General features: G+C 36.5%; 1 protein-coding gene across 2 annotated transcripts in view; it reads right to left on the reverse strand.

Annotated features, from left to right (window-relative positions):
• HPSE2 (heparanase 2 (inactive)) overlaps nt 1–12,710 on the reverse strand; it is a 666,791-nt gene that overhangs the window by 539,470 nt on the left and 114,611 nt on the right. The window lies entirely within an intron of this gene.

Consider the following 12,710-nt stretch of genomic DNA (forward strand, 5'->3'; position numbering starts at 1 on the left):
CCTATAAGACTCGTGACTGATCTCTCCTTTGAAACTTGGCAGGCCAGAAAGGCTTGGCACGATATCTTCAGTGTGCTAAACAGAAAAAATATGCAGCCGAGAATCCTTTATCCAGCAAGTCTGTCATTTAGAATAGAAGGAGAGATAAAGGTCTTCCCAAACAAACAAAAACTGAAGGAATTTGTCACCACTAAACCAGCCCTACAAGAGATCCTAAGGGGGATCCTGTGAGACAAATTACCAGAGACATCGCTACAAGCATAAAACATACAGACATCACAATGACTCTAAACCCGTATCTTTCTATAATAACACTGAATGTAAATGGATTAAATGCGCCAACTAAAAGACATAGGGTATCAGAATGGATAAAAAAACAAGACCCATCTATTTGCTGTCTACAGGAGACTCATTTTAGATCTGAGTACACCTTTAGATTGAGAGTGAGGGGATGGAGAACTATTTATCATGCTCCTGGAAGCCAAAAGAAAGCTGGAGTAGCCATACTTATATCAGACAAACTAGACTTTAAATTAAAGGCTGTAACAAGAGATGAAGAAGGGCATTATATAATAATTACAGGGTCTATCCATCAGGAAGAGCTAACAATTATAAATGTCTATGCGCCGAATACCGGAGCCCCCAGATATATAAAACAATTACTCACAAACATAAGCAACCTTATTGATAAGAATGTGGTCATTGCAGGGGACTTTAACACCCCACTTACAGAAATGGATAGATCATCTAGACACACAGTCAATAAAGAAACAAGGGCCCTGAATGATACATTGGATCAGATGGACTTGACAGATATATTTAGAACTCTGCATCCCAAAGCAACAGAATATACTTTCTTCTCGAGTGCACATGGAACATTCTCCAAGATAGATCATATACTGGGTCACAAAACAGCCCTTCATAAGTTTACAAGAATTGAAATTATACCATGCGTACTTTCAGACCACAATGCTATGAAGCTTGAAATCAACCACAGGAAAAAGTCTGGAAAACCTCCAAAAGCATGGAGGTTAAAGAACACCCTACTAACGAATGAGTGGGTCAACCAGGCAATTAGAGAAGAAATTAAAAAATATATGGAAACAAACGAAAATGAAAATACAACAATCCAAACGCTTTGGGACACAGCGAAGGCAGTCCTGAGAGGAAAATACATTGCAATCCAGGCCTATCTCAAGAAACAAGAAAAATCCCAAATACAAAATCTAACAGCACACCTAAAGGAAATAGAAGCAGAACAGCAAAGGCAGCCTAAACCCAGCAGAAGAGAAATAATAAAGATCAGAGCAGAAATAAACAATATAGAATCTAAAAAAACGGTAGAGCAGATCAACGAAACCAAGAGCTGGTTTTTTGAAAAAATAAACAAAATTGACAAATCTCTAGCCAGGCTTCTCAAAAAGAAAAGGGAGATGACCCAAATAGATAAAATCATGAATGAAAATGGAATTATTACAACCAATCCCTCAGAGATACAAACAATTATCAGGGAATACTATGAAAAATTATATGCCAACAAATTGGACAACCTGGAAGAAATGGACAAATTCCTAAACACCCACACTCTTCCAAAACTCAATCAGGAGGAAATAGAAAGCTTGAACAGACCCATAACCAGCGAAGAAATTGAATCGGTTATCAAAAATCTCCCAACAAATAAGAGTCCAGGACCAGATGGCTTCCCAGGGGAGTTCTACCAGGCATTTAAAGCAGAGATAATACCTATCCTTCTCAAGCTATTCCAAGAAATAGAAAGGGAAGGAAAACTTCCAGACTCATTCTATGAAGCCAGTATTACTTTGATTCCTAAACCAGACAGAGACCCAGTAAAAAAAGAGAACTACAGGCCAATATCTCTGATGAATATGGATGCAAAAATTCTCAATAAGATACTAGCAAATCGAATTCAACAGCATATAAAAAGAATTATTCACCATGATCAAGTGGGATTCATTCCTGGGCTGCAGGGCTGGTTCAACATTCGCAAATCGATCAACGTGATACATCACATTAACAAAAAAAAAGAGAAGAACCATATGATCCTGTCAATCGATGCAGAAAAGGCCTTTGACAAAATCCAGCACCCTTTCTTAATAAAAACCCTTGAGAAAGTCGGGATAGAAGGAACATACTTAAAGATCATAAAAGCCATTTATGAAAAGCCCACAGCTAACATCATCCTCAACAGGGAAAAACTGAGAGCTTTTTCCCTGAGATCAGGAACACGACAGGGATGCCCACTCTCACCGCTGTTGTTTAACATAGTGCTGGAAGTTCTAGCATCAGCAATCAGACAACAAAAGGAAATCAAAGGCATCAAAATTGGCAAAGATGAAGTCAAGCTTTCGCTTTTTGCAGATGACATGATATTATACATGGAAAATCCGATAGACTCCACCAAAAGTCTGCTAGAACTGATACATGAATTCAGCAAAGTTGCAGGATACAAAATCAATGTACAGAAATCAGTTGCATTCTTATACACTAACAATGAAGCAACAGAAAGACAAATAAAGAAACTGATCCCATTCACAATTGCACCAAGAAGCATAAAATATCTAGGAATAAATCTAACCAAAGATGTAAAAGATCTGTATGCTGAAAACTATAGAAAGCTTATGCAGGTAATTGAAGAAGATATAAAGAAATGGAAAGACATTCCCTGCTCATGGATTGGAAGAATAAATATTGTCAAAATGTCAATACTACCCAAAGCTATCTACACATTCAATGCAATCCCAATCAAAATTGCACCAGCATTCTTCTCGAAACTAGAACAAGCAATCCTAAAATTCATATGGAACCACAAAAGGCCCCGAATAGCCGAAGTAATTTTGAAGAAGAAGACCAAAGCAGTAGGCATCACAATCCCAGACTTTAGCCTCTACTACAAAGCTGTAATCATCAAGACAGCATGGTATTGGCATAAAAACAGACACATAGACCAATGGAATAGAATAGAAACCCCAGAACTAAACCCACAAACGTATGGCCAACTCATCTTTGACAAAGCAGGAAAGAACATCCAATGGAAAAAAGACAGTCTCTTTAACAAATGGTGCTGGGAGAACTGGACAGCAACATGCAGAAGGTTGAAACTAGACCACTTTCTCACGCCATTCACAAAAATAAACTCAAAATGGATAAAGGACCTGAATGTGAGACAGGAAACCATCAAAACCTTAGAGGAGAAAGCAGGAAAAGACCTCTCTGACCTCAGCCATAGCAATCTCTTACTCGGCACATCCCCAAAGGCAAGGGAATTAAAAGCAAAAGTGAATTACGGGGACCTTATGAAGATAAAAAGCTTCTGCACAGCAAAGGAAACAACCAACAAAACTAAAAGGCAACCAACGGAATGGGAAAAGATATTTGCAAATGACATATCGGACAAAGGGCTAGTATCCAAAATCTATAAAGAGCTCATCAAACTCCACACCCGAAAAACAAATAACCCAGTGAAGAAATGGGCAGAAAACATGAATAGACACTTCTCTAAAGAAGACATCCGGATGGCCAACAGGCACATGAAAAGATGTTCAACGTCGCTCCTTATCAGGGAAATACAAATCAAAACCACACTCAGATATCACCTCACGCCAGTCAGAGTGGCCAAAATGAAGAAATCAGGAGACTATAGACGCTGGAGAGGATGTGGAGAAACAGGAACCCTCTTGCACTGTTGATGGGAATGCAAATTGGTGCAGCCGCTCTGGAAAGCAGTGTGGAGGTTCCTCAGAAAATTAAAAATAGACCTACCCTATGACCCAGCAATAGCACTGCTAGGAATTTATCCAAGGGATACAGGAGTACTGATGCATAGGGGCACTTGTACCCCAATGTTTATAGCAGCACTCTCAACAATAGCCAAATTATGGAAAGAGCCTAAATGTCCATCAACTGATGAATGGATAAAGAAATTGTGGTTTATATACACAATGGAATACTACGTGGCAATGAGAAAAAATGAAATATGGCCTTTTGTAGCAACGTGGATGGAACTGGAGAGTGTGATGCTAAGTGAAATAAGCCATACAGAGAAAGACAGATACCATATGGTTTCACTCTTATGTGGATCCTGAGAAACGTAACAGAAACCCATGGGGGAGGAGAAGGAAAAAAAAAAAAAAAAGAGGTTAGAGTGGGAGAGAGCCAAAGCATAAGAGACTGTTAAAAACAGAGAACAAACTGAGGGTTGATGGGGGGTGGGAGGGAGGGCAGGGTGGGTGATGGGTATTGAGGAGGGCACCTTTAGGGATGAGCACTGGGTGTTGTATGGAAACCAATTTGACAGTAAATTTCATATATTAAAAAAAATAATAAAGTTAAAAAACAGAAAAAATAAAAAATAAATAAAAAATAAAAACAAAAACAAATGAAATTTCAATTTCTCCACAAACTTTGAAGCCTTAAAAATTTCCAGAGCTCTTGATAAACCATCTTCTCCTGTTCTGTACCTGGTAAGACAGCTGCTCCTTTGTTGTAGTTGCGACTCCATTGTAAAATTCAAGTGAAATCTATCATTTTTGAAGACAGCAAGAGAGCAAGTCTTAGGCTTCTCAAATGTCTTTACTGGTTGAATATTTAGAAAGGTCAGGACACCAACCAATGTTAGAATATGTAGAACTATTTTATTTAACTTTCTACCCAATATATAAAATAAGCTTTTTCAGCTTCATGATTATTTCAGTTTTCTCTAATAATGTAGTTGTTGTCAAACACTTCTGAGATCATCCAAAGAGTACATTTTTCAAACTTGAATTAGTAGCCTTTCTTCCAGAATTGTGTTTTGAAGATACATAGAGAGCACTAGAGAAGTCTGATTTGAGAAATGGATGTCAAATTGACCCTTAACAAAATCTGTGAAGTAGGATTTAAAGTAAGATGGAAAACAGGAGATGAGAGCTTTTTATTCCACTGGGAGGCTGGCAAACCATTTCTAAGAGAGAGGGCTCCAAGTCTTACTCAGGGACAAGAACATTAATGGATTTTGAGTTATATTTTCCTAGAATCATTGAGATTCTATTTTTATTTTTTTAATGTTTACTTATTTTTGAAAGAGAGAGAGGGTGTGAGCAGAGAGAGGGAGACACAGAATCTGAAGCAGGCTCCAGGCTCTGAGCTGTCAGCACAGAGCCCAATGCAGTGCTCAAACCCATGAACCATGAGATCATTGCCTGAAGCGATGTCGGACACCCAACTGACTGAGCGACTCAGGCACCCCTAGAATCATTGAAATTTTAATGGTGAATAGGCTCATTTATTTATTTTTCTGATATTTGTTAAAAGGTTTGTTTTAGGGGGCGCCTGGGTGGCGCAGTCGGTTAAGCGTCCGACTTCAGCCAGGTCACGATCTCGCGGTCCGTGAGTTCAAGCCCCGCGTCAGGCTCTGGGCTGATGGCTCGGAGCCTGGAGCCTGTTTCCGATTCTGTGTCTCCCTCTCTCTCTGCCCCTCCCCCGTTCATGCTCTGTCTCTCTCTGTCCCAAAAATAAATAAAAAACGTTGAAAAAAAAAAATTTAAAAAAAAAAAATAAATAAAAAAAAAAGGTTTGTTTTAGGTGTCATCTGACAGCAGCTTTCACATTATTACTATTTTTTGGATATCAGATTTCTTTGGGTTAGACTTGGGTATGTTCCAAATTAGATGATCCATACGGAATAAAGCACAAGGTATATCTTGGTTTGCCCTGTGACCTCACTTCTCTGACGAATCTAAAAAGAGTTGATTTTTCCATTTCTTCAGTTTTTTATTTCTTGTTACAGTGGAGATGTCTAAAGCTACTTACATGCCAGACCAGAAATCAGAAGTCATGATGTTTATTTTTAATTCTAATTGTTGGCAAAATTCCTCTCTATAAAATAGGGATGAATAATAACTCCCTACATGCACACAGGTTTTTATAATTATGCCAGATAACATATGTGAAAGCCCCTAGCATGGTGGCTACTTCAGGGACTTAACCATTTGTTGAGTCTTAATTTGTTGACAGAGAACCACTCCAAATTACAAGGAGGTTGTTTTATAAATATCCATATATAGGCTGAATGTTTAGAACTTAATAATGTTTAGAACTTTTTTTCCAAAAAGTCTATTCTTACTTAACCCATAGTATAGTAACAGTATTTCACCAAAAACCCCTACAAAGAGAGTTATAATTCTGAGATCACTGAGGACCTGAGAACAGCAGAAGGAAGAACAAGAAAATGGAGGAAGAAAATGGAGGAAAATGGTTGTAAAAGTAACAACACATCTCAACCATGTGCCATCATTCCCACTTCCTAAATCATTCTCCCCCTGACAAGCTTGTGACATCCTCCACGTCTCCTAATTCGCAAATGTTATTTCAATAACACTAATGGTACTTCTCCAAAGTTCAAGATAGAGAACTGATATACTTGAAATAGGTATTTCTAGTGAAAGAGCTTCCTGAGTCTTTTGATGTCCTGGGAGCAGAGTGGGGTACAAAGACATGAAGGAAACACGTGCACACACCTGTTTCAACGATCAGAATTACATTGCTCTAGGGGAAATGAGGGTCTAATCTCAAAATGTACTTTCTCTGAGAATTCATTCTCTCTCAGTCATGCCCTCAACTATATATTGGTGGGGTCCATTTCATGAATAGATTTGCCAACTTCTGACTTATATCTTTATCATTATGATGATGATGATGATGATGATGATGATGATGATTTAAATTCAAGTTAGTTACATACAGTGGAGTATGGTTTCAGGAGTAGAATCCAGTGATCCAGTGATTCATCACTTAACAATATAACACCTAGTGCTCTTCCCACCAAGTGCTCTCCTTAATGTTCATCACCCATTTAGCCCATCCACCTCCATCCCCTCCAGCAACCCTGTTTGTTCTCTGTATTTAAGAGTCTCTTATGGTTTGCCTCCCTCTCTGTTTTTATCTTATTTTTCCTTAACTTCCCCTATGTTCATCTGTTTTGTTTCTTAAATTCCACATAGGAGTGAAATCATATGAATTTGTCTTTCTCTGACTGACTTATTTCACTTAGCATAATACACTCTAGCTACATCCATGTTGTTGCAAATGGCAAGATTTCGTTCTTTTTTATTGCCATGTAACATTCCTGTGTGTGTCTGTGTGTGTGTATACCACATCTTTGTAACCCACTCATCAGTCAATGGACATTTGAGCTCTTTCTATAATTTCAACAAACAAATCTGACTTATACCTGGTAGAGAGATGCTACCAGGTTAAAAAAGAAGAATCCAGTCTTGGAAAGCCAAAGTCACAATCATTGCATGACTCTGCTAAGGGCCACTCATTCTATTCAACATTCATTCACATTTCTCCAGGTCTGGGCTTGGTACAGAGGATGCAATGGTAAACATGGTTCTTGCCTTAGAAGCTCATGGTCTAAGCTAAAGAGCAATATCCTGAGGAAAATTTTATATATGGTCTCATTTATATCTTGGCCTACACTTGAACCAATCACTGCGGTAACTTGTTACCACATTTCCACCCTTGAGGTGAGAAAGATGAGGTGTGGATCAGAATGACAGACAAAGAACACAAGTATGAAGACTGAGTGTTCCACGTAAATGACCTTACAGTTTCCCAAAGGAAAAGTAGGATGGTAAAAGAAATACTATAATCAGAAAGAATAAAATAGAATATGTTGGGTAATATACCAGAAACCCTTTCACATGAATTGTACAAATCAGAAAAAAAGACATACGAATTCTATGTGAGGTTTCACAAAGCCACTTAACTGGGAAACTCATCAGGAAAATTATCATTCCCCATTTACTACAACCAAACAAAGGGTAAACAAACATACTCTTCACGGGAATCTTGTTAAAACAACAACCACCACCACCTGGTGATACAGGTTGCTCAGTGATCTGTACTAACAGATCCTCATTTGGCTACTAGTGAGATACAGTGTGCCAATCACTTCCCAGGCCAGTCACAGAAGAGCCATGTAGGCTTGCCACCATGACAAAGTGTCTATTAGCACAACTGTTTTTTTTAATGAAACATTGTTCTTATTACTCATGCAACATTGATTCAGTCCAGAGACAGAAAATGAAAGAGCCATATAGAATAATTTACCCAATAATGTATTCAGGGCACTCCCTAGTCTGTGCAGAATGGTGCAGAAACCCTCAGGGCACAAGGTTAGGGCTGGCAAAGAGTCTTGAAATTGAGAAAGGAAATCCAAGAGAGTAAAAAGCCACAGAAGAGGGAACTCTCAAAACTATGAATAAATTCTGAGACTAAAATTATAATTTAGGTGTAAAACCTAAGTATAAACTGACCATTGAACTGTGAGACTCCAAAAAGTCTGTGGAAAAGCAATAGCTGGAAAGCTGAAAAGGCTGAGCAAAGGTATCAGCCTCTGCCCAGTTCAGGGAGAAAGTGTTTTGAGTTTGAATTCTGCTAAGTTAGAGAAGCTTGATAAACATCTGGACTCTCCAGTAAAACTGCAGGAAAGAGTAATGCCAAAGAGTAAAGACTATGTCTCACCCTAAGACTAAAAGAAAAACTAAAACAAACCTGCTCTATCAAAGTGTAAAATGAAGCCTACATTAGTTCCAGGTGACCAAAAAATAACTGAACTGTTTGAATTTTTTTTAATGTTTTTATTTATTTTTGAAGGTGAGAGAGGGACAAAGCATGAGCAGGAGAGGAGCAGAGAAAGAGGGAGACACAGAATCCAAAGCAGGCTCCAGGCTCTGAGCTGTCAGTACAGAGCCCGACGCGGGGCTCAAACTCACAAACCACGAGATCATGAGCTGAAGTCGGACGCTTAACTGACTGTGCCACCCAGGCGCCCCTGAACTTTTTTTAAAAAAGCATTTTCAAAGAAAGAGAACAACGTCCAGATTCTCTACAGTATCAAACATAATGTCCAGACACAATTGAAACTTACTAGACACGGAAACAGAAAAATGTGACCCGTAATTAAAAGAAAAAGTAGTCAACAAAAACTCCAAAATAATGCAGATGTTGGAATTAGCAGACTTTCAAAATTTTACTTACTTACTTTACTTATTTATTTATTTATTTATTTATTTATTTACAGTATAGTCAACATACAGTATTATATTTGTTTCAGGTGTATAATATAGTGATTTAACAATTCTATACAATACTCATTGTACTCTTAATCCCCTTCACCTATTTCATGCATTCCCCACCCACCTACCCTCTGGCAACCACCTGTTTGTTCTCTCTGTTTAAGAGCCTATATTTTATTTGTCTCTCTTTTTCTTGTTTTGTTTCTTAAATTCCACATATGAATGAAATTATATGGTATTTGTCTTTCTCTGGCTGACATACCACTTACCATTATACCCTCTAGATCTATCCTTGCTATTGCAAATGACAAGATTTCATTTTTTATGGCTGTGTAATGTTCATATATATATATATATATATATATATATATTCCATATATATATATATATATATACACACACATATATATGTAAATATTCCATATATATGTATACACACACACACACACCACATCATCTTTATCCATTCATCTATCAATGGACACTTGGGTAGCTTCCATATCTTGGCTATAGCAAATAATGCTACAATAAACATACAGGTGCATGTATGTTTTTACATTAGTGTTCTCATACTCTTTGGGTAAAGACCCAGTAGTGGAATTACTGGATCATATGATAATTCTATTTTTAACTTTTTGAGGAACCTCTATACTGTTTGCAGACAAGTACTTTATTTTTTTTTATTTTAATTATTTTAGAGAGAAAGCATGCATGCAAGTGGGGGAGAGGAGTAGATGGAGAGAGAGAGAGAGAGAGAGAAAGAGAGAGAAAGAGAGAGAGAGAATCTCATACAGGCTCTATGCTCACTCACCGTGGAGCCTGATATGGATGGAGCTCAATCCCATGACCGTGGGATCATGACTTGAGCTGAAACTAAGAGTTGGACACGCAACTGACTGAGTCGTCCAGGCACCCTACAAATAAATACTTTAAAGTTGCTATTATAAATATAATCAAGTCTAGAGGAAAAGATGGTCATAATGGATGATAAGATGGAACATCTAAGCAGAAAAATAGAAACTATGAAAAAGAACCAAACAAAAACTCTAGAAATGAACACTGCAATACCTGAAATAAAAAATTCAATAGATAGGCTTAGCAAAAGATTAAAGCCATTCCCTCTCTCCCTGAGAAAATCACAAGTTTGGAAAGTTCTTTGGCTGAAGAGAAATGACATTAGATGAAACTTCATACATACAAAGAGAAATAAAGGGAAGTGGACATGGTAAATACGTAGATAATCTTAACAGATGATATTTTGCATATTATATTAATTTCTTGAAAAAAACCTGATTGTATATAGTTAACACTACTAAACTATAAACTTAAAAATAACTAAGATGATAAATTTTGTATGTTTTTACCACAATAAAAAATGACTCACTATTTAATGAAAAACATATGATATTGTATCATGTGGATTATAATATTCATAGATATAAAATATATAAAACAATATCACAAAGGATGGGGGGTCTAAGTAGAATTATAGTGTTATAAAAATTTTTATTGGAAATAGTACTATTTTAACTCTAAGTAGAATGTGGCAAGTTAAAGATCAATATTTACTGCAATCTTTAGTGATCTTTAGTACAACTTCTTAAAAATAATATGTAAGTTATATCCAGAAAGTCATTAAAATAATTAAGACAAAACATTAAAAAATTTTATTAACCCAAAAGAAAACATGAAAGGAGAAAAAAAGGAGAGGGAAAAAGGCAGGACAAATAGAAAGCAAATAGCAAAATGGTAGACTTGGATTTCCACTTCCAACTATGTTGAAGTAACTGGTACTAAATCAGCCCTCCTGAAATAAATAACTACAAATCTGAACAAACCATGTGAGGCAACTTTTTCAGGCACATGACTGTAATCCTTGAGAAAAAGGAAACTCATGAGGTGAATCCCATGATCACCCAGCTCCCTAATGATACAATTTCCCAACTACAAAGAAGAGAGCTAGAGCCTGAGTTGGTTGAGGTGATCCCACTGATCTGAGAAGGCAGAAATCAGAGTTCAGCTTGGCTGAAGTAGCTGTAATCTATGAGGCAAGACAACAGAGAAAAGGTGGCTGTACAGAGAAGGCTACAGGAGTCCTTGTGGGAGGTCCTGTATAAGTACCTGAGGACTATATATGGCTATATATGTTCAGAGTTAAGACCATGAAAGTTTACCAGGTAGCAGTTATGATAGAGTTGAAAGGAAAACAGAGATATTAGAGAATAAGCACTGCTAGAGGAAAGAGCATAGTTCTAGGCCCTTTCAGAGTGGAGAGATCCTGTTAATACTTTGATAAATCCTAGGCATTCAGCTGAGACAGTAGAAGGTCATACCATAAGAGTAAGGACCGAGCTTTAGTGTAAGACCTACTCTATATCCACCCTAACAAAGTATGAAATCGAGTTTTAATAATATCCACAAGGGAGATGGAGTTTGAAAGTTAAGTCCTGACAAGCTAGAGGAGCTTGAGAAACATCCTGGACTTTCCACAGATCTGAAGAAAGCAGAAAACAAAGTCTACAAAAGCTTAAGGTGACCAGCCAATAACTGCCTATTAAAATAAAAATCAATACCATTCAGAGAAAGAGAACAAAATACAGACACTCTACACTATTTTTAATCACAATATCAATATTCATTTAAAAAATCACCATAGTCAAAAATAAATAAACAACCAAAAATTAAAATAAGTTAATAGAAACTAGATCAGAAATGGCCCAGATGTTGGATTTAGCAAAAGACTCTAATGCACCTATTAGCACCTATTAGCAAAGACTTTAAAGCACCTATTATAAACACATAGAGAATTAAAAGACAATATAGTTTTAATGACTAATAACACATAAGGCACCTTAGTGGAGAAATGGAGAGAGGAAGAGACAGAGAGACAGAGAGAGAGATACCAAGAAGAAATTTTAGAATGGAAATAAAAAATTCACTACAAGGGCTTAAGGGAAAACTGGAAAAGAAAGAGAAATAAACTTAAAGGCATGTTTTTTAAATCCAGTTTAAAGAAGAGAAGAAAGAAATTACTGAAAAAAATTAATAGAGCCTTCAGGATCTTTAGGACAGTATGAAATGATCTAACATATAACTGAGTCCTAGAGATTGGGGCAGATAAAATATTTGAAGAGAATAGCCCAAAACTTGACAATTTTGATGAAAAGTATTAACTGTAAATCTAAAAACCAGGAGGTTGAAAACTTACATAGTGAATTCTCTGAAGGGAAAACTAAAATTAGAAATAAAAAGTGAGATATCTAGAAAATCTCCTATTATTGGGAAATCAAATCTTTTCTAAACAGCCAATGGTCAAGGAAAAATCACTAGAGAAATTAAAAATACTTCAAATTAAAAAATTACTTAGCAAAATTTGTGGAACACAAACCAAATAATGCTTAAAGGAGGAATGTAGTTTTAAATTCACACATTAGAAAAAATAGAAAGATTTAATATCAATTATCTAAGTTCCTACCTTAAGAATCTAGAAAAAGAGGAGCAAATTAAATCCAAAGTAAGTCATAAGAAAGGAATAATAAAGATCAGAGTATATATCAGCAAATAGAGAAAATTAACAAAAATTTTATAAATAAATAAACGTTAAAAAAATTTTTTTTAAATAAAACTCCA

This window comes from Panthera tigris, chromosome D2 (assembly GCF_018350195.1).
Source record: "Panthera tigris isolate Pti1 chromosome D2, P.tigris_Pti1_mat1.1, whole genome shotgun sequence".
Lineage (NCBI taxonomy): Eukaryota > Metazoa > Chordata > Mammalia > Carnivora > Felidae > Panthera > Panthera tigris.